Source organism: Panthera onca, chromosome B3 (assembly GCF_046562875.1).
Source record: "Panthera onca isolate mPanOnc1 chromosome B3, mPanOnc1 haplotype 2, whole genome shotgun sequence".
NCBI lineage: Eukaryota > Metazoa > Chordata > Mammalia > Carnivora > Felidae > Panthera > Panthera onca.
In genome coordinates this window covers 54,331,033-54,352,521 of record NC_138344.1, presented here as the reverse complement: position 1 = coordinate 54,352,521, position 21,489 = coordinate 54,331,033, and the positions used below count along the sequence as shown (strand labels likewise).

The 21,489-nt window shown below is 36.5% G+C and overlaps 1 protein-coding gene across 4 annotated transcripts in view; it reads right to left on the bottom strand.

Moving 5' to 3' along the window:
• Positions 1-21,489, bottom strand: part of FAM227B (family with sequence similarity 227 member B) — a 197,941-nt gene that overhangs the window by 35,384 nt on the left and 141,068 nt on the right. The gene's annotated exons all lie outside the window — the stretch shown is intronic.

Sequence of the window (21,489 nt, the reverse complement as noted above, 5' to 3'; positions counted from 1 at the left end):
TTTTTGTTTCTTTAAAAAAAAGCATAATTTTCTTCTAGCAATGTGCCCTAAACATGGAAAGAGCCATGGATGGATGGATGAGACAGAAGAGGTTAGGATATTGTTATAGCTTGCCTCAGTTAGAGGAAATAAATATACCATCCCATTTTTACTTAACAGGGCTTTAGAATTGATAAAACTCATTCACTTACATTATCTCTTTCATTTCACTGTCACAAACCATTCTGTGAGATAAGTAAGATTTTCCACAATTTACAGATGGGATAATTAAGTGCAGGAAGTTGTATGACTCTAAGCTATAGCTCTAAGCTATCATTTAAGACACAGGCCTAGGTCTTTTGCTTTAGGGTCTGGGGCTGTCCATGACCCTCTAGTTTAATGCAATAGGAGGCTTGGGCTTCTGCATGTCAGGGTCCACCTTTTCCATCTATTGCCAACAAATCCAAATAAGGAAAGATTTGGTAAGTTTCCCCTGCAACCAGCATGAAGATACATGAAGATAACAAGGAAATCTTGCCATGTTTTAAAGAAAAGGAGAATTGTATTTTAATCAGCAGTTCAATCAGCCTAAAAGAACAAGCTAGTTATTAAGGATATCTTAACACAGAACAGAGAAAACAAGTAATCTGAGGTTTGTACTAGATTCTGGCCTGATTGTTATTACCAATTACCAGGTAGACTAATTGGATCTACAGATAGTAATGTTGATGATACAGCTCTGAAGAGTTAAGGAAAGTCACCTGGATTGATTTTTTACATTAGACGTTAAAAGATATTAATATCAGCCTGAAATGCTAGACGCAAGTAGGCATTTATCTCTGGCAGAGTAAAGAATGAGTTAGGAAGGAACTAGCATTTTAGAATTTTGAGTGGAACCAAGTTTAGATTAAGTTGGCGTTAGAATGGGCAAGAAAGGTAATAAAGCATATAATTTATTTCCTTTAAAACCTGCTCAAAAGCAAACAACCCCTTATGGAGGGACATCTGGCAATATCTACAAAAATACAGACATATTTTCTCTTTGACCCAGCAATCACTCTTCTGAGACTATGTCGTACACAGTCTCCTCCACAGTATGAAAGAACACATGTACAAGTTTATTGATTGTGGTGTAATTTATAAAATTTAGGGATTATAAATAGCCCATGTATTTAATAGCAGTCAAGTACTAGTTAAATAAACTAAGGCACCCGATTTGATGGAACACCATGCAGTTGTAAGAAGAAATGAGGAAGATCCCTATACTGATAAGAAGAGATCTATAGGTCATATCATTAAGTGATGAAGGCAATGTGTAGAGCAGAGTATATTATTTGACTGATATATACCTTTAGTATAAAAGGGAGAATGTAAAAGTATATTGTATTTGCCTTCATTTGTATAAAGAAACAAGATAAATAAAAAACCAATACAAAATATTCCCTGAGAGGGATAATAAAAAAAATAAAACTTGCTCCATTTTGAATCATCCTTAAATACATATTTATATAATACATAATTCCTAGTCTGTATGAACAGATATAATATTAATAATATAAGGATCTCTACTTCATGTCTATTGTACCTACAGTAAAAACCTTACTTTTGAGAATACTTAACTTTGGTTGTAAAATTAATCAATAGAAGGTCATATACATTAATATCAGGCAAAAATCTTAAGCTGGGAATAATAGCAAAAGACAAAAAAGTAAGAACTAAATAAAAAACACAAAGCAAGGAAATTTTAGGAGTGACAGAGTCAAAAAAAATTGCAGAAAATTCTACAAAAATGAAAAATTCCACCAGGATATGATAAGTAATCTTAAAATGACTATATTTATTAGCTTTTTTCTCCTATAGTCCCCTAATCCATAATTTATTTTAGGTGAAAATATTAATTTTCCCTGATTATAGTTTTCATATATCCTCTGTTCTCATATCCCTAAAAGCTTGAGAAGATCATTTGAAAAACCAAAAATAATCCTATTTGATAAAACCATAAGAAAATGTCTCATCTGTTCTTACTAGTCTTCAGAAATTTCACTAGTGATAAAATATTCCAGTCTTACTCCACTTACATCGGAAAAAATTCAATTCCACAACGATCCCCTATTTATTTTAGGAATGTTTAAAAGGGAGACACTTATGCAAGTAAGTATGGTTATCTTTATCCACCTTTGTAGTTTTTACTTTAGTATTAGTAGTCTTTCTGAGATGCAAATAATCCCCATAATTTGGCAAAATTAAACTTCATGCATATATTAATACAATTAGTGAATAAACTAGAGAAACACACAAAAAAAGCATTACTCAGAGATCCATTTATATCTAAGTTAAACTAGAATTGCTCTTGGAGAGTTTCATCTAGTGTTGAAGTGTAAGGGGAAACAAAGGAAAGAGAAAACACAAGTAGTCATGCAAAATACATGTGATCTGAGAAAATAAGAAATAAAACAAATACAATTTTGTTTCAGTAATATAGGAAAATGATACAGTTATTTCAAACCAAGTACTGCACACCCATGAGTATGTCCTTACTGCTTTATTGCATATGTTTTCTTATCATGCTTCCCAGATTTTTTTCAGATCCTATACATATACTTCTCCAGGTCCCTTCAGTCCTACCATTTGCAGGGCCAGTCATCGGTTTGTTTACATATTAGACATCAAACAAGTTACATCTGTCTACTTAGCTACATACAGAATCATCTTCCCCCTTCTCTATATGTGATTTGTTTTAAATTGGCAAAATGAAGCATTAAGGACTTCTTCACAATGTTCTAAAGTACAATTAACTTTCTTCTCCAAGTAATGTTAATATAACATACATAATTATAAATAATCTCACAGAGAGGTTAGAGAGTTCAAGTGCCTATAAATGCACTTTGTTAAGTATGAAGTGCTATATGCATGTAAGTAGGCCACCTCTAGCATCCTTAGGTTTCACCAAGTTTGAACTAAATTTAGTATATCCAAGAACATCAAGATTTTATGTGTAACATATAATAGTGATCCATATCACATTTGTTTCCCAAGGAAAATACAGTATTATTCCTTTATTTTGGCTTGGGAAATTATTTCTTTCTATTACTGCTTACTAGGTATTATATCTGTGTCTTTAAGAACTAAATCTCATATTATTACTTAGACAAGTTATAGGTGCAAAACACAAGTGATTAGTTTTTAAATATTTCTATAGTTTTTGTGTAAAGAGCTAAGTGGCAAGTATCTGAAATAAAGAACTAGTGTATTTATGAACTAAGGCTCTGTGGAGCCACACATTACCAATGTAAAACAAAATAGCTTTTAAGCTTGACTTGATCAAAGATGTTGTTGAAGGAAATTCGATCCATTTTAAGTCTTTCCTGTAGAATAGAAAACATTAAAAAAACTAACAACTAAATGAGTTCTGAAGCAAAAATTAGGACATACTGTCTGGTAAATTCCTTTTCCTATATCATATGTAAATTTATCTACATAAGAACATTAAAAATGAAACAAAAATTAAGACTAATTTCATTGCACACAGTAACACAAACTATAATTGTTGAAAGTAATAAAATTAAAAGGAATTTGGATTACTTTTATTTTATAACCAAGCCTTGACAGTCTTGCCTGGTGTCATATAAATTCTTTACATTCTTGAGATTAGTGATTACATGAACTTATCACTGATGGGTTCTATGTTGAAACCATGTTCCCATATCTAAAAATGTTCTACAAAAGAGAAGGCCAGAGCACAGACTTTTGTGGCCACTATCCAGAGGACACATCCCTTGATAGCATGGTTCTGGTAGCTAGCAGGGCTTGTGTTCATGGGTTCAGTAGGACAGTAGCAAACAAAGAAATAGTTCTTAATAGACTATCGCCCCAGGGCTGAAGGCAGAGAGAACAGACAGAAATTTCCATCTCCTAATTTTCTCCTGAAAGAGGTTTATTTGCATATTTTCAAAGTTGCTGTCTGAGGGTCTTGCTTCCACTCAGCTTGAATCTAAATGTTGACTGAGATCCTTCCCTTTGGGAAACGGACAGTTCTTGACATACCCTCAACTACTGGAAACCACTTTGTTCTTAAACAAAGTAGCCTATTTTAACAAATCACAAAGGTTTGAGAGAAACCAAGAGGTAGGGCCAGGAAAGGCCACTCCTTCAAGACTGGGAAAGTGGCTGTTTTATTGAATGCATTGAAACCAACACAGAGTCCACGAAAATGAAAACAACATAAGAATATGTTCCAAATTACAGAACAAGTTAAAACCTCAGAAAATTTTTTTAGCAAAATAGAAGTAAGTGGTTTACTTGATAAAGAATTCAAAGTAAGTCATAAAGGTGTTCACTGAGGTCAGGAGAACACTGCAAGAATAAAGTGAGAATTTCAACAGAGAGATAGAAAATATAAGAAAGTACAAAACAAAAATTACAGAGCAAAGAATATAATAATGGAACTGAAAAATACAATAGAAGAGTTCAATAAAAGGGCGCCTGGGTGGCTTAGTTGGTTAAGCATCCAACTTTGGCTCAGGTCATGGTCTCACGGTTCATAAGTTCGAGCCCCACATCAGGCTCTGTGCTGACAGCTCAGACAGAGCCTGGGGCCTGCTTCCAATTCTGTGTCTCCCTCTTTCTGCTCCTCCCTCATTCTCTCTCTCTCTCTCTCTCTCTCTCTCTCAAAAATAAGCATTAAAACAAATTCTTAAAAAAAGAAGGGTTCAATAGAAGCACTATAGGACATGGAGGAAAGGATCAGCAAATGTGAAAACAAGACAGTGGAATCATCCAATAAGAGCAGTAAAGAAGAGAAAGACGAAGAACGTGGAGGAGGAGGGAAAGAAGGAGAAGAGGGGAGAAGAGGAGAAGGAAAAGAGGAAGAAACAAAAAGAATAAAGATAGCTTAAAAGACTTATGAGGCAACCTCAAGCAGATCATATATTTGCATTATAGGGGACCCTGAAGGAGAACTGAGAAAGGGTCAGAAAACTTACTTGGAAGAAATAATAGCTAAAAACTTCCCTAACTTGGGGAAGAAAACAGTCATCTAGATCAAGGAAGCCCAGAGAGTTCCAAATAAAATAACTCCAAAGAGACCCATATCAAGACACATTATAATTAAATTGTCAAAAGTTAAAGACAAAGAGAGGCTCTTAAAGCAGCAAGAGAAAAACAAGTTATTATGCACAAGGGAACCCCCATAAGATTGTTAGCAGATTTTTCAGCAGAAACTCTGAAAGTCAGAAGGGAGTGGAATGATATATTTCAAATGCTGAAAGAAAAAAACCTCTGCCAAACAAGACCACTCTAAAGTTGTCCTTTAGTATTGTAAAAGAGATAGAGTTTTCCAGACAAGGAAAAGCAAAAGGAGTTCATCACTGGCTTACAAAGAATGTTAAAGGGAACTTTTTTTTTTTTGAGAGAGAGAGAGCATGAGTGGGGGAGAGGAGAAGAGGGAGAGAGAGAATTTGAAACAGACTTTACACTTGGCATGGAGTCAGATATGGGGCTCGATCCCACAACCCGTGGATCATGACCTGAGCTGAAATCAAGAGTTGGACGCTCAACTGAATGAGCCATCCAGGTGCCCCTAAAGGGACTTCTTTTTTTTTTTTTTTTAAAGGGACTTCTTTAAACTGAAACCAAAGGATGTTAACTAGTAATAGGAAAACATATGGAAGTATATACCTCACTAGTAAAGGTAAATATACAGCAAAATTCAGAATATTCTGATGTTGTAGAGTGGTGACTTAATGACTTACAAATCTGGTATGTAGGTGAAAAGACAAAAGTATTAAAAACTATAATCAAGAATTTGTTAACGGAATACATAAGGTAAAAAGAAACTGTGACATCAAAAACATAAAACATGGAGGAGGAATAATCACGTAACATTTTAAAATGTGTTTGAACTTAAGTTGTTTTCAATCTAAAACAGGCTGTTATAAATGTAAGTTTTTTTATGTAAGCCTCAAACTAATAACAAAGCAAACACTTATAGTAAACAATAGATATAAAGAAATATCTAGGCATATCATTACAAAAAAAATCATCGTATCACAAGAGAAGAAGAAAGGAAAAAAGAAATTACACAACAGCCAGATAACAATTTTAAAAATGGCAATAAGCACATAAGTTTCAATAATTACCTATAAATGTAAGTGTAATAAAATTCTCCAATCAAAAGACAGAGTGGCTAAGTGGATAAACAAACAAATAAGACCTATCTATATATTACCTACAAGAGACTCACTTCACATGTAAGGACACACACAGACTGAAAATGAAGGGATAGAAAAAGATATTCCATGTAAATAAAAATGAAAAGAAAGCTGGGGTAGCTTTATTTATATCAGACAACATAGACTTTAAGACAAAGAATGTAACAAAGAGACAAAGGTCATTCTATAATGATAAAGGGGTCATTTCAACAAGAGGATATAACATTTGTAAATATTTATGTACTTAATATTGGAGCACCCAATATACAAAGCAAATAGTAACAGACCTAAAGGGGAAAATGGACAGCAATACAATAACAGAGGGGACTTTAATACCCAACTTGCATCAATGGATACATCATTCAAACGGAAAATCAATACAAATCATTGACTTTAAATGACACATTAGACTAGATGGACTTAACAGACATCTCTAGAATATTCCATCCAAAAGCAACAGAATACGCATTCTTCTTAAATGCATGTGGAGCAGTCTCCAGGATATATCATATGTTAGGTCACAAAACAAGTCTTTTTTTTTTTTTTCAATATATGAAGTTTACTGTAAAATTGGTTTCCATACAACACCCAGTGCTCATCCCAAAAGGTGCCCTCTTCAATACCCATCACCTCCCCTCCCCTCCCTCCCACCCCCCCATCAACCCTCAGATTGTTCTCAGTTTTTAAGAGTCTCTTATGCTTTGGCTCTCTCCCACTCTAACCTCCCTTTTTTTTTTTTTCCTTCCCCTCCCCCATGGGTTTCTGTTAAGTTTCTCAGGATCCACAGAAGAGTGAAAACATACGGTATCTGTCTTTCTCTGTATGGCTTATTTCACTTAGCATCACACTCTCCAGTTCCATCCATGTTGCTACAAAGGGTCATATTTCATTCTTTCTCATTGCCACGTAGTATTCCATTGTGTATATAAACCACAATTTCTTTATCCATTCATCAGTTGATGGACATTTAGGCTCTTTCCATAATTTGGCTATTGTTGAGAGTGCCGCTATAAACATTGGGGTACAAGTGCCCCTATGCATCAGTACTCCTGTATCCCTTGGGTAAATTCCTAGCAGTGCTATTGCTGGGTCATAGGGTAGGTCTATTTTTAATTTTCTGAGGAACCTCCACACTGCTTTCCAGAGCGGCTGCACCAATTTGCATTCCCACCAACAGTGCAAGAGGGTTCCCGTTTCTCCACATCCTCTCCAGCATCTATAGTCTCCTGATTTGTTCATTTTGGCCACTCTGACTGGCGTGAGGTGATATCTGAGTGTGGTTTTGATTTGTATTTCCCTGATAAGGAGTGACGTTGAGCATCTTTTCATGTGCCTGTCGGCCATCCGGATGTCTTCTTTAGAGAAGTGTCTATTCATGTTTTCTGCCCATTTCTTCACTGGGTTATTTGTTTTTCGGGTGTGGAGTTTGGTGAGCTCTTTATAGATTTTGGATACTAGCCCTTTGTCCGATATGTCATTTGCAAATATCTTTTCCCAGTCCGTTGGTTGCCTTTTAGTTTTGTTGGTTGCTTCCTTTGCTGTGCAGAAGCTTTTCATCTTCATAAGGTCCTAGTAGTTCATTTTTGCTTTTAATTCCCTTGCCTTTGGGATGTGTCAAGTAAGAAATTGCTATGGCTGAGGTCAGAGAGGTCTTTTCCTGCTTTCTCCTCTAGGGTTTTGATGGTTTCCTGTCTCACATTCAGGTCCTTTATCCATTTTGAGTTTATTTTTGTGAATGGTGTGAGAAAGTGGTCTAGTTTCAATCTTCTGCATGTTGCTGTCCAGTTCTCCCAGCACCATTTGTTAAAGAGACTGTCTTTTTTCCATTGGGTGTTCTTTCCTGCTTTGTCAAAGATTAGTTGGCCATACGTTTGTGGGTCTAGTTCTGGGGTTTCTATTCTATTCCATTGGTCTATGTGTCTGTTTTTGTGCCAATACCATGCTGTCTTGATGATTACAGCTTTGTAGTAGAGGCTAAAGTCTGGGATTGTGATGCCTCCTGCTTTGGTCTTCTTCAAAATTACTTTGGCTATTCGGGGCCTTTTGTGGTTCCATATGAATTTTAGGATTGCTTGTTCTAGTTTCGAGAAGAATGCTGGTGCAATTTTGATTGGGATTGCATTGAATGTGTAGAGAGCTTTGGGTAGTATTGACATTTTGACAATATTTATTCTTCCAATCCAGGAGCAGGGAATGTCTTTCCATTTCTTTATATCTTCTTCAATTTCCTTCATAAGCTTTCCATAGTTTTCAGCATACAGATCTTTTACATCTTTGGTTAGATTTATCCCTAGGTATTTTATGCTTCTTGGTGCAATTGTGAATGGGATCAGTTTCTTTATTTGTCTTTCTGTTGCTTCATTATTAGTGTATAAGAATGCAACTGATTTCTGTACCTTGATTTTGTATCCTGCAACTTTGCTAAATTCATGTATCAGTTCTAGCAGACTTCTGGTGGAGTCTATCGGATTTTCCATGTATGATATCATGTCATCTGCAAAAAGTGAAAGCTTAACTTCATCTTTGCCAATTTTGATGCCTTTGCTTTCCTTTTGTTGTCTGATTGCTGATGCTAGAATTTCCAACACTATGTTAAACAACAGCGGTGAGAGTGGACATCCCTGTCGTGTTCCTGATCTCAGGGAAAAAGCTCTCAGTTTTTCCCCATTGAGGATGATGTTAGCTGTGGGCTTTTCATAAATGGCTTTTATGATCTTTAAGTATGTTCCTTCTATCCCGACTTTCTCGAGGGTTTTTATTAAGAAAGGGTGCTGGATTTTGTCAAAGGCCTTTTCTGCATCAATTGACAGGATCATATGGTTCTTATCTTTTCTTTTATTAATGTGATGTATCACGTTGATTGATTTTCGAATGTTGAACCAGCCCTGCAGCTCAGGAATGAATCCCACTTGATCATGGTGAATAATTCTTTTTATATGCTGTTGAATTCAATTTGCTAGTATCTTATTGAGAATTTTTGCATCCATGTTCATCAGGGATATTGGCCTGTAGTTCTCTTTTTTTACTGGGTCTCTGTCTGGTGTAGGAATCAAAGTAATACTGCCTTCATAGAATGAGTCTGGAAGTTTTCCTTCCCTTTCTATTTTTTGGAATAGCTTGAGAAGGATAGGTATTATCTCTGCTTTAAACGTCTGGTAGAACTCCCCTAGGAAGCCATCTGGTTCTGGACTCTTATTTGTTGGGAGATTTTCGATGACTGATTCAATTTCTTCGCTGGTTATGGGTCTGTTCAAGCTTTCTATTTCCTCCTGATTGAGTTTTGGAAGCATGTGGGTGCTTAGGAATTTGTCCATTTCTTCCAGGTTGTCCAGTTTGTTGGCATATAATTTTTCATAGTATTCCCTGATAATTGCTTGTATCTCTGAGGGATCGGTTGTAATAATTCCATTTTCATTCATGATGTTATCTATTTGGGTCATCTCCCTTTTCTTTTTGAGAAGCCTGGCTAGAGGTTTTCAAAAACCAACTCTTGGTTTCATTGATCTGCTCTACCGTTTTTTTAGATTCTATATTGTTTATTTCTGCTCTGATCTTTATTATTTCTCTTCTTCTGCTGGGTTTGGGGTGTCTTTGCTGTTCTGCTTCTATTTCCTTTAGGTGTGCTGTTAGATTTTGTATTTGGGATTTTTCTTGTTTATTGAGCTAGGCCTGGATTGCAATGTATTTTCCTCTCAGGACTGCCTTCGCTGCATCTCAAAGTGTTTGGATTGTTGTATTTTCATTTTCGTTTGTTTCCATATATTTTTTTAATTTCTTCTCTAATTGCCTGGTTGACCCATTCATTCCTTAGTAGGGTGTTCTTTAACCTCCATGCTTTTGGACGTTTTCCAGACTTTTTCCTGTGGTTGATTTCAAGCTTCATAGCATTGTGGTCTGAAAGTATGCATGGTGTGATCTCAATTCTTGTATACTTATGAAGGGCTGTTTTGTGACTCAGTATGTGATCTATCTTGGAGAATGTTCCATGTGCACTCGAGAAGAAAGTATATTCTGTTGCTGTGGGATGTAGAGTTCTAAATATATCTGTCAAGTCCATCTGATCCAATGTGTCATTCAGGGCCCATGTTTCTTTATTGGCCATGTGTCTAGATGATCTATCCATTTCTGTAAGTGGAGTGTTAAAGTCCCCTGCAATTACCACGTTCTTATCAACAAGGTTGCTTATGTTTGTAATTGTTTTATATATTTGGGGGCTCCTGTATGCGGCGCATAGACATTTATAATTGTTACCTCTTCCTGATGGATAGACCCTGTGATTATTATATAATGCCCTTCTTCATCTCTTGTTACAGCCTTTAATTTAAAGTCTAGTTTGTCTGATATAAGTATGGCTACTCCAGCTTTCTTTTGACTTCCAGTGGCATGATAAATAGTTCTCCATCCCCTCACTCTCAATCTGAAGGTGTCCTCAGGTCTAAAATGAGTCTCTTGTAGAAAGCAAATAGATGGGTCTTGTTTTTTTATCCATTCTGATACCCTATGTCTTTTGGTTGGCACATTTAGTCCATTTACATTCAGTGTTATTATAGAAAGATACGGGTTTAGAGTCATTGTGATGTCCGTAGGTTTCATGCTTGTAGCAGTGTCTCTGGTACTTTGTCTCACAGGATCCCCCTTAGGATCTTCTGTAGGGCTGGTTTAGTGGTGACGAATTCCTTCAGTTTTTGTTTGTTTGGGAAGCCCTTTATCTCTCCTTCTATTCTAAATGACAGACTTGCTGGATAAAGGATTCTCGGCTGCATATGTTTTCTGTTCATCACATTGAAGATCTCCTGCCATTCCTTTCTGGCCTGCCAAGTTTCAGTAGAGAGATCGGTCACGAGTCTTATAGGTCTCCCTTTATATGTTAGAGCACGTTTATCTCTAGCTGCTTTCAGAATTTTCTCTTTATCCTTGTATTTTGCCAGTTTCACTATGACATGTTGTGCAGAAGATTGATTCAAGTTACATCTGAAGGGTGTTCTCTGTGCCTCTTGGATTTCAATGTCTTTTTCCTTCCCCAGATCAGGGAAGTTCTCAGCTATTATTTCTTCAAGTACACCTCAGCACCTTTCCCTCTCTCTTCCTCCTCTGGAATACACATTATGCATATATTATTTCTCTTTAGTGCGTCACTTAGTTCTCTAATTTTCCCCTCATACTCCTGGATTTTTTTATCTCTCTTTTTCTCAGCTTCTTCTTTTTCCATAATTTTATCTTCTAGTTCACCTATTCTCTCCTCTGCCTCTTCAATTCGAGCCGTAGTTGTCTCCATTTTATTTTGCAGCTCATTGATAGCATTTTTTAGCTCCTCCTGGCTGTTCCTGAGTCCCTTGATCTCTGTAGCAACAGATTCTCTGCTGTCCTTTATACTGTTTTCAAGACCAGTGATTAATTTTATTACTATTATTCTAAATTCACTTTCTGTTATATTGTTTAAATCGTTTTTGATCAGCTCATTAGCTGTTGTTATTTTCTGGACATTCTTCTGAGGGGAATTCTTCCGATTCGTCATCTTGGATAGTCCCTGGAGTGGTGCGGGACTGTAGGGCACTTCCCCTGTGCTGTCTTGAATAACTTGTGTTGGTGGGCGGGGCCGCAGTCAGACCTGATGTCTGCCCCCAGCCCACCACTGGGGCCACAGTCAGACTGGTGTGTGCCTTCTCTTTCCCTCTCCTAGGGGCGGGATTCACTGTGGGGTGGCGTGGCCCGTCTGGGCTACTTGCACACTGCCAGACTTGTGGTGCTGGGGTTCTGGCGTATTAGCTGTGGTGGATTGGCAAGGTGCACGGGGGCAGGAGGGGTAGGCTCAGCTCGCTTTTCTTTTGGAGATCTGCTTCGGGAGGGGCCCTGCGGCACCAGGAGTGAGTCAGACCCGCCGGAGGGATGGATCTGCAGAAGCACAGCGTTGGATGTTTGTGTGGTGCAAGCATGTTCCCTGGCAAGAACTGGTTCCCTTTGCGATTTTGGCTGGGGGATGGGCGAGGGCAATGGCGCTGGCAAGCGCCTTTGTTCCCCACCAAGCTGAGCTCTGTCATCCGGGGCTCAACAACTCTCCCTCCTGTCGTCCTCCAGCCCTCCCGTTCTTTGAGCAGAGCTGTTAGCTTATAACCTTCCAGATGTCAAGTCCTGCTCGCTGTCCGAACACACTCCATCAGGCCCCTCCGCTTTTGGAAGCCAGACTCGGGGGCTCTGCTTGGCCAGCGGACCACGCTCTGCCCAGGCTCCCTCCCGCCAGTCCGTGTAGCGCGCACTGCCTTGCCGCCCTTCCTACCCTCTTCTGTGGGCCTCTTGTCTGCGCTTGGCTCCGGAGAATCCATTCTGCTAGTCTTCTGGCAGTTTTCTGGGTTATTTAGGCAGGTGTAGGTGGAATCTAAGTGATCAGCAGGACGCGTGGCGAGCCCAGCGTCCTCCTACATCGCCATCTTCCCAGGATCCTCCAAAACAAGTCTTAATAAATTTAAGAACACTGAAATCATATCAAGAAACTTTTATGACCACAGTGGTATGAAACTAGAAATCAATTACAAGAAGAAAATTGGAATTTCACTAATATGTGGAGATTAAACAACATGCCACTGAACAACTAATGGATCAAACAAGAAATCAAAAGAGAAATAAAAAGAATAGCTTGACACAAAGAAAATGAAAAATACCAAAATGTAAGGGCTGTTTCAAAAGCAGTTCTAAGAGGGAAGTTCATAATGATAAATGCCTAGGTTAAGCAATAAGAAAGATCTCAATTAAACAACCTAATTTTATACCTCAGGCAACTAGAAAAAGAATAATAAACTAAGCCCAAAGTTAATAGAAGGAAGGAAATAATAAAGATCAGAACAGAAATAAGTGAAATAAAGATTGTAAGATAATAGAAAAGAATAGTGAAACTAAGAACTGTTTTTTAAAAAGATAAAATAGACAAACCTTTAGAACTCATCAAGAAAAAAAAGAGGACTCAAATAAAATCAGAAATAAAAGAGACATTACAACTGAAACCACAGAAAAACAAAGGATCATAAGAGACTATTGCGAACAATTATATGCCAATAAACTGAATGAATAACCTAGAAGAAGTGGATAAATTCTCGGAAACTTATAATCTACCAAAACTGAATCAGGAAGAAACAGATAGCCTGAACAGACCTATGACAAATAAGAAGACTGGAGTGGTAATAAAAAAATCTACCAATAAGGGAAAGCGCAGGACCAGATGGCAGGATGACTGAATTCTACCAAACATTCAGTGATATATTAATATCAATCCTTTAAAACTTCCAAAAAATAGAAACATAGGTAATTCTTCCAAACTCATCTTATGAGGCCAGTATCACCCAACACGAAAGTCAGACAAAGACACCAAAAGTAAGGAAAACTATAAACCAATATCTCTGATGAACATAGATGCAAAACTCCTCAATAAAATTCTAACAAATCAAATTCAACAACGCATCAAAAAAATTATATACCATTACCAAATAATATTTATCCCTGGGATACAAGGTTGGCTTAACATATGCAAATCAATCAATGTGATACACCACATCAGCAGAATGAAAGATAAAAACCACATGATCTTCTCAATAGATGCAGAAAAAGCATTTCACAAAGTTTAATAACATTCATTCATGATAAAAACTCTCAGTAAAATAGATATAGAAGACTGTTCTCAACACAATAAAGGCTGTTTATGAAAAACCCATAGCTAACATTAGAATCAATGGGGAAACACCGAAAACTTTTTCTCTGATATCAGTCACAGGCAATGTTGCCACTTCTATTCAACACAGTGCTAGGAATACTAGCAAGAGTAATCATATGAGAAAAAGAAATAAAAGGCATCAAAACTGTAACAGAAGACGTAAGATTCTTTTTGCAAGTGATGTGGATTTTATATGTAGAAAACCCTACGGATGCAATTAAAAAATTCCTATTAGAACTAATAAAGAAGTTCAGTAAAGATGCAGCAAAATAAACATAAACAACCAGTTACATTTTTTCACAACAACAATAATCTACTTGAAAAGGAAATGAAGAAAACCGTCCTACTTATGACTGCACTGGAAAGAATAAAATACTTAGGATTAAATTTAACCAAGACTGTGAAAGATCTGTTCACTAAAAACTATAAAAGGATGATACAGAAATTGAAGAAGATGCAAATAACTGGAGAGATATTTTCATGGATTCAAAGAACTAATATTGTCAAAATGTCCATACTAAAGAAGCAATATGCACAGTCAATGTGATTCCTATCCAAATTCCAATGGCATTTTTCACAGAATAAGAATAAAACAGTCTTAAAAATTTGTATGGAACCACAAAATATCCCCAATAGCCAAAGCAATCTTGACAAAAATGAGCAAAGTTGGAGGCATCACACTTCAGAATAGGCAACCCAGATACAAACCTAATCATATACTGCTCATACATACACAAGTAACTAAGTTTTTACAAGCATGCCAAATATGCAGTGGGGAAGAGATAGTTCCCTCAATAAATGGTGTTGGAAAAACTAGATATACACATGGAAAAGAAAGAAAGTGGACCCCTTTCTTATTCCTGGGAAAACAATTTCTAATAAAATCACAGATGAAACAAAAATCTTAGTCAAAAACTGTATGAAGGACATAAAAGTCATAAAACTGAATAAAACTGGTAGGTAATCTTTTGAAAAAAAAGTTCAATTGCATCAGTATTTAAAGAAATGAAAACACCACTAATATGGCCCTTTTTAATTGAAAAAGAATGATAATGTGCAATGTTGTTGGACTCATATGTAGTCTCATGTGCTAACGATGGGCCATATCAGTTGTCATACTACTCCAAGTACACGACACTTGGGTTTGAATGAAGTTGGCAGAAACCTGTTTCTTGGTCTTTTTAACTTCCCAAGCTCTTTCTCTCTGGGCTGGAGGGGAGAAGTACTCTAATACTTTCCTCTTAAGGAATTCTTTTGATTCTTCAATATTCCTTCATCACCATCTTTTATAGTCTGGAGGCAGTAGGCTAATGGCCTGCAAGACGGTCTTTAGGATATTATCTGTTGATGTCATCAGTCTTTATGACCTCACAAGAAACGAAGACAGAAACAGCCTCATTTTAACATTCCATTACCCGGTTTAAGTGGATTTCTGTTACAACCGAAAGAGTTTTGACTAAGATGCTTGGATTAACTCCTCAGTTTCTCCAGGGTAGTTACTCTGATTGGGTACTATAAATAAAAAACTGCTATGTATTAAAATTATCAGTCATGTTACCCATACTCACTCATTTCACAAACGTCTACTGAATTTCAACTACATGTTCAAGGCCTGGGATACAAAGATGAAGACAACAAGGCTCATTGTCTGTGTGGGGGAGGAGAGGACAAGTCTGTGACATGTTCTCATATAATTGCAATGCAGTATGATAGAGCTACAGTGAAAGAAAACATGAAAGTGTCACAAGAACACAGGAATTCTTGCAGTTGCAGATTAATTGAGAATTGCAAAAGAATTGGGAAAAAAGAATTTCGTTTTTCACCTTCTGAATTACTCAGTCACACTATACCAGATTGGCCTTGTGTTCACTTTACCATTCAAAGGATAAGGAAACTAGTATAAAGAAACTATGGTATAAAGATGCCTTTTAAATTGTTCTGCTATGAGTAATAATAGTTTAGGTTTTGTATCTAAGATTTAAAAAAATAAGACAATTACATGTATTGAAGTGTTAATATTTTCCTTAAATCTTTCTTAGTTTCTTTTCTTGCTGTATTTTATGCATCCTGTATGGTGTTTTTTATTTATTGGAACACTTGTTTCTTGGGACAATATTTTACGTGTATTATTTTATAAATACTTTTTTTCAAACCATCGCTCCTACTTTTCTTTGAAAAATATCATAGCTATCTGTGAACGTTCCACAAATGGCAGAGAATTTTGAGAGCTTGATCCTCCTTTAAAATGACCTTAAAAGGATATAAACCCTCTCTGCAGGCATATGCTCCAAGACAATTTCATTGAGAGTTTGGGAGGCTTATCATGCAGGCCAGGTCTTCTTCTCTCCCAGGGGATAGGTGATCTGACCCACTTGACCAGTAGTTTAAAGTACATACATGTGAACTTAACCTGCATTCCCAAAGGAGACTAGTGTGGTAGTTAAGCACATAGGCCTTAGAGTCAGATGGACACAGATTTAAATGCCAGCTCTGCCATTTGTAGACTAAGTGACCCTGGACATGTTAATTTTGTTAAGCTTCTATTACTTCAAATATAATTGGATAATAATTACAGACATATTAACTGATTAAAATTGAGATAATATATGCAAGTCACAGTACCTAGCATGTTGTAAGGGTTATATAAATGTTGGTAAATGTTGTTATTAAGATTATTTCTTAAGGAGTATAAATTCAAACTCACTTTTACTTCATACTTATAAAAGCTTTGTTGAGAGAAAATATTGAAAATATTGAGGTGTGACTGAGTTTTGTTTATTTCTGCACTGGAGAATGGAGACATTTTCCAATTAAGGTAGACCGCAAAAAGCTAGGTATTAAAATGGAATTTTCCCACCATCTATAGATCCATTTTACCAGATTGTGTATCGAATTTTTTTAATGTTTATTTATTTATTTTTAGAGAGAAAGAGAGACAGCATGTGTGCACATGAGTGGGGGAGGGGCAGAGAGAGAGGGAGAGAGAGAGAATCCCAAGCATTGCAGAGCCTGACACAGGGCTTGATCCCATGAACCAAGAGATCATGACCTAAGTCGAAATCAAGATTCGGATGCTCAACTGACTGAGACACCCATGTGCCCCAGATTTTGCACTGTCTTTGTTTCCTTGGTCAACACAGCACAATGTTATAGACTCAACTCTGGCTGTATTCACTACGTTAACACAGTTTTTTTTTTTTTTTGTTTTGTTTTTTTTTTTTTTTACATTATATTAAACACAGAGCTTGTCTAGGGAAAGTGCAGTAATCAACTGGGGTGTTCAGAATAAATATTCACCTTTTTATCCTTCCAAGGCACATGGTAACTTCTTACCTCTTTATATGTATTTTTTAAATGTTTTTATTTATTTTTGAGACAGAGAGAGACAGAGCATGAGCAGGGGAGGGGCAGAGAGAGGGAGACACAGAATCTGAAGTAGGCTCCAGGCTCTGAGCTGTCAGCACAGAGCCCAGCGCGGGGCTCGAACTCACAGACTGTGAGATCATGACCTGAGATCATGAGCTGAAGTTGGAGGCTTAACCGACTGAGCCCCCCAGGCGTCCTGCTTCTTTCCTCTTTAAACTTTCAGTTAAACTTTGGTTTGTGAGCATAATTTGTTCTGGAAACGTGCTTGTAATCCAAAGCACTTGTATATCAAAGTGAATTTCCCCATAAGAAATAATGGAAACTCAGTTGATTTGTTCCACAAAGCAAAAATATTCATATAAAAATTATTACAATACTGTAATATAATACAAAATAATAAAGAAAATACAAAATATAAACAAAAATTAACAAATTAACCAGCACTTAACTTTGAAAACCTTCATGGCTGGTGTGAGGGAGACAAGAGAGAGGAGGGTTATTGTGTAGGATGACTTTCACTATCACTGACACAATCCCTGCTATCTACTGGCTCAATGGAATCTTTTTCTTTTCGTGCAAATTTAACAAGGAACCAACGACACTTGCTTATGCCTCCTTTTGAGGATTCCATGGAAATGTGACATTGCATTATCCTTAGATTCATGGCTCACTGCTATATCTATATCCTTAGATTCATTCACTGCTATAGCCTTATTCCGGTGGTGCTCTTCTGCAAAATTTTCACTGTTTCCCACATTTTACACACTTACCTGTGTGTAAAAGTGAGGGATTCCTCTACCTATTTCTCCTCCTCCTCTGCAGCGAGAAAGAGAGAACCATTGTCTCAGTTGTGGTCATGTGGGATTTGGCTTCACGAGCTATTCGTATTACAAGACATTGCTCGTGTATCAAGTCAAAATTTATTAGAGATGTTTGGTCGTCTTGTGGAGCACTCACAGAACAAGTTACTCGCAATCCAAGGTTTTACTGTATAACCATGGCCATGCAACTTGCTCCTGGCAATGAAGTAATGAAATCTGAGTCAAAATGATGTTTGTTTGTTTGTTTGTTTGTTTGTTTTTGTTTTTGAGAGAAAGATTTAAGAGCCAATTTACAGTTCATTGAGTTCTCTTCTCCCTACTTCAGTGATTATGGTGAATGAGATAAAGTCTTCTTCGGCTTGGATGTTTGAGTTACTATACTAATGGAAACTCTAGCCTATGTGCAATGGATACACAATGTGAGTGAAAAATAAACCTTTGTCAGCATAAGCCACTTAAAATTTTACTGATGTTGTTACTGCATTGTAATATAGCCTATACAAATTGATACAGGGATTCGCAGGAAAAAAAAAATGACTTAGTATAAGCAACATATACACTTTGTGTGCACAAATGGTTTGTTTTTATTTTATGGATACTGCCCAATTACATAAGTAATGTTGTCATTTCCCTTCCTGGCAGATAGTAAGCTTAGAGCCAATCTTATTTGTGAGTCAAGTCTAGCAAAAGTAAAGGATCTCTTAGTAGGATTTTATATTCTAATCTCATCTCAGACTTTTCTTTTTCTATCTCGTGTTTCTTAAACCTTCTTTTTCTTATCTGTTTATTTAGCATGTTATTTTATGCTTTTGTACTGATGTAAAGCTACCTAAATGCTTATAGGAAAAAGATGAGCACATACATATAATTAAATATATATATATATATAAGTATAATGCCTGTTTTAGTACAAAGGGTTTAAACATGTGATATGCAAGATGAACCTACCTGAGTGCTTCACCTTTATCTTTCATTTATGCCTTTCTTGAAATGGCCTAAAGGCTCAGACTCCACTATTAGCCTGATGTCTCTACTGGGGAGCACTGATTGCCCTTCAGAAGGACACAGGAATAGGATTCAGGAATCTAAATTCTAGTTTTATTTTGCCACAAACTATATATGTAATCTCCAGCAACCCACTTTCCACTTCAGTCTGTTTCCTCATTTGTAAAATTGAGGTCTTTAAAAAATTTTTAATTTATGTTCAAATTATGCTCTTTAATTTAAATTACATGAAAAAAGGCATGAGGGGATAGATTAATCTACCTCTCTTAAATGGGAAAAAAACCACAATGTGGTTTCTTGAGACTAAACTCTCTATTTTCCATTTATTTCATGCATTCCTTCAAGAAATATTTCTTGTAGGGCTATGTGAAAGATATTACAAGGTTATAGAGAAGCAAAGGATCCAATTCCTGGCTTCAGCAGTCAGTTTTAATCAGGCTGATACAACATAGGCAGGGAATACTTGTGAAAAAGTCAACATCTATTACAAAGTTAATATGAGATAAAAAGGCAAATAGACTGTATCAGAAATAAAACTTTTAAGGATGAGACAGAGACTGTTTGTGGGATCAGGTTGTCAGAGAAGGCGCTCTTAAAAACGGATCAGATTTGCAGGACTTCAGATGTGGAAAAAAGAATGCAGGCCAATGGAGTGTGCATGGGGGTGAGGCTGGGTAACAAGTCATTTAGGCAGGACCTTGAGAAGACCACCCTAGTTGCAGCAAAGGGTTACCTTGGGGTATGTTCAAGGAATATGAAAAAGAAAAAGAGCAAAGGAGATTAAGATGGAGTGGTTGTCCTAGTGTAAACAGATTTTTACTATGTGTCTGTCAGGAAATAATGTATTCAACACAAATCTTTGAGGATGATTGAAATAATTGGTGGGTAATTATGACTTCATTTAAATACTATAGTTGCTTAACAAATAATGTGAGTGATGTGGTTTTACCCTTTAAGTCATAAAGTTGCTAATGAGCCTAATTATTTCAAATTATCATAAATTTCATTTCCCCACTGTTTGTAGAGGAGAAAGGTAACATGATAGCCTATCAGAAGTTGAAAGCAATTACATCTCTTTTATTTATTTTCATCCAATAATTTAAAAATGTTTGCCAAGGGCTTCAAACTTTTTCGTAGCTGAGTATAGTCCTTTGTAATAGAAACAAGAACAAACCAACCCTACTGCTATGAAAATGATGGAGAAAAGAGAAGCCAAGGCATGCAGAATTACCTGTTAGTATAGAGGAATAAAGTGGAGTACTGTTAATGAAAAAATTCAAAATCTTGTAATAACGAAATCAGAGTGTAAAGAATTCACATTTTGGTGACGTCAGTGTTATGTACGATTTATATGAAATACATATGTTTCTTTCAAAATGTGAGTGGAGGAGTCAAATGTAGTGGGGAGAAAACTTTTGCAAGAGCTCATTCTGTTTTCCTCTTAGTGTAAATGTTAAATGGAGGGTGCTGTGGTTCACCCATATCATTTCCTGTTTGTTTGGAGCCATTGTGTTCTAATAGGAAAAATGCTAGCAGAGTCTTAGTGACGCAGTGTCAGTTCCCCACCCTTTCCCCCAAATCTTTCCATCAGAGCATTTACTATAAGTAAGACTTCTGTACTGAACAAAGAAAGTAGCATTTTATTCCATTATTTAAAAAAAATAAATTATAGGGTCTCAAATCTCTTCTATGGGTGGGTTCTCAATATTCACCACTAACAATATGCCTTAAAATAAGTCCATATTCCAAGATCAAATGTGCAAAATTTGGTTCTGTTTTTAATTAAACAAAACTCTTTCTAAGTGAGTGAGAAATTAATAGTTAAAATGAATGATTAGAATAAGAATTGTCTCTTCTAAGGCTGGTAATCCCAAATTCTTTGATCTAGCTACCATTAAGCTCCTACCCTGACTGCTGGGACTAACTGAATCCAAACTTAATCAAATCAATCATACCAAGTAAAGGAACACTACCAACAGTTTCATTTGTAAGACCACAGGACACTAATATAATTTATGGAAGGTTTGAATTAGTACCTTGGGAAGACCTGTTCTTTTTAATGACACTTCCTCAGGAAGAAAGACTGACTGCTACTACAACATGCTCTAAGAATCAATTTTACTTTTAAAATAATTTGTACCACTATATTACAGTGGAAAGTGCATGGGAAAGAACAAAATGGCAAACACAGCAGTGTTCTTCAAACATCAAAGGACATAAGAAATACCTGGGAATCTTTTTAAAATGCAGCTTTTGACTTTATTTGTCAGGCCTAATATCACAGTTTTGGTGACAATACTAGCCTGTGGAACTGTCTTTTGAGTAAGAAGGGGATAACTAACACAGACCTGCAGGGGTGCCTCTCTGACAGTGAGCCTGTGTCCTCAGCTGTAAAGTGGGCCATGAACAC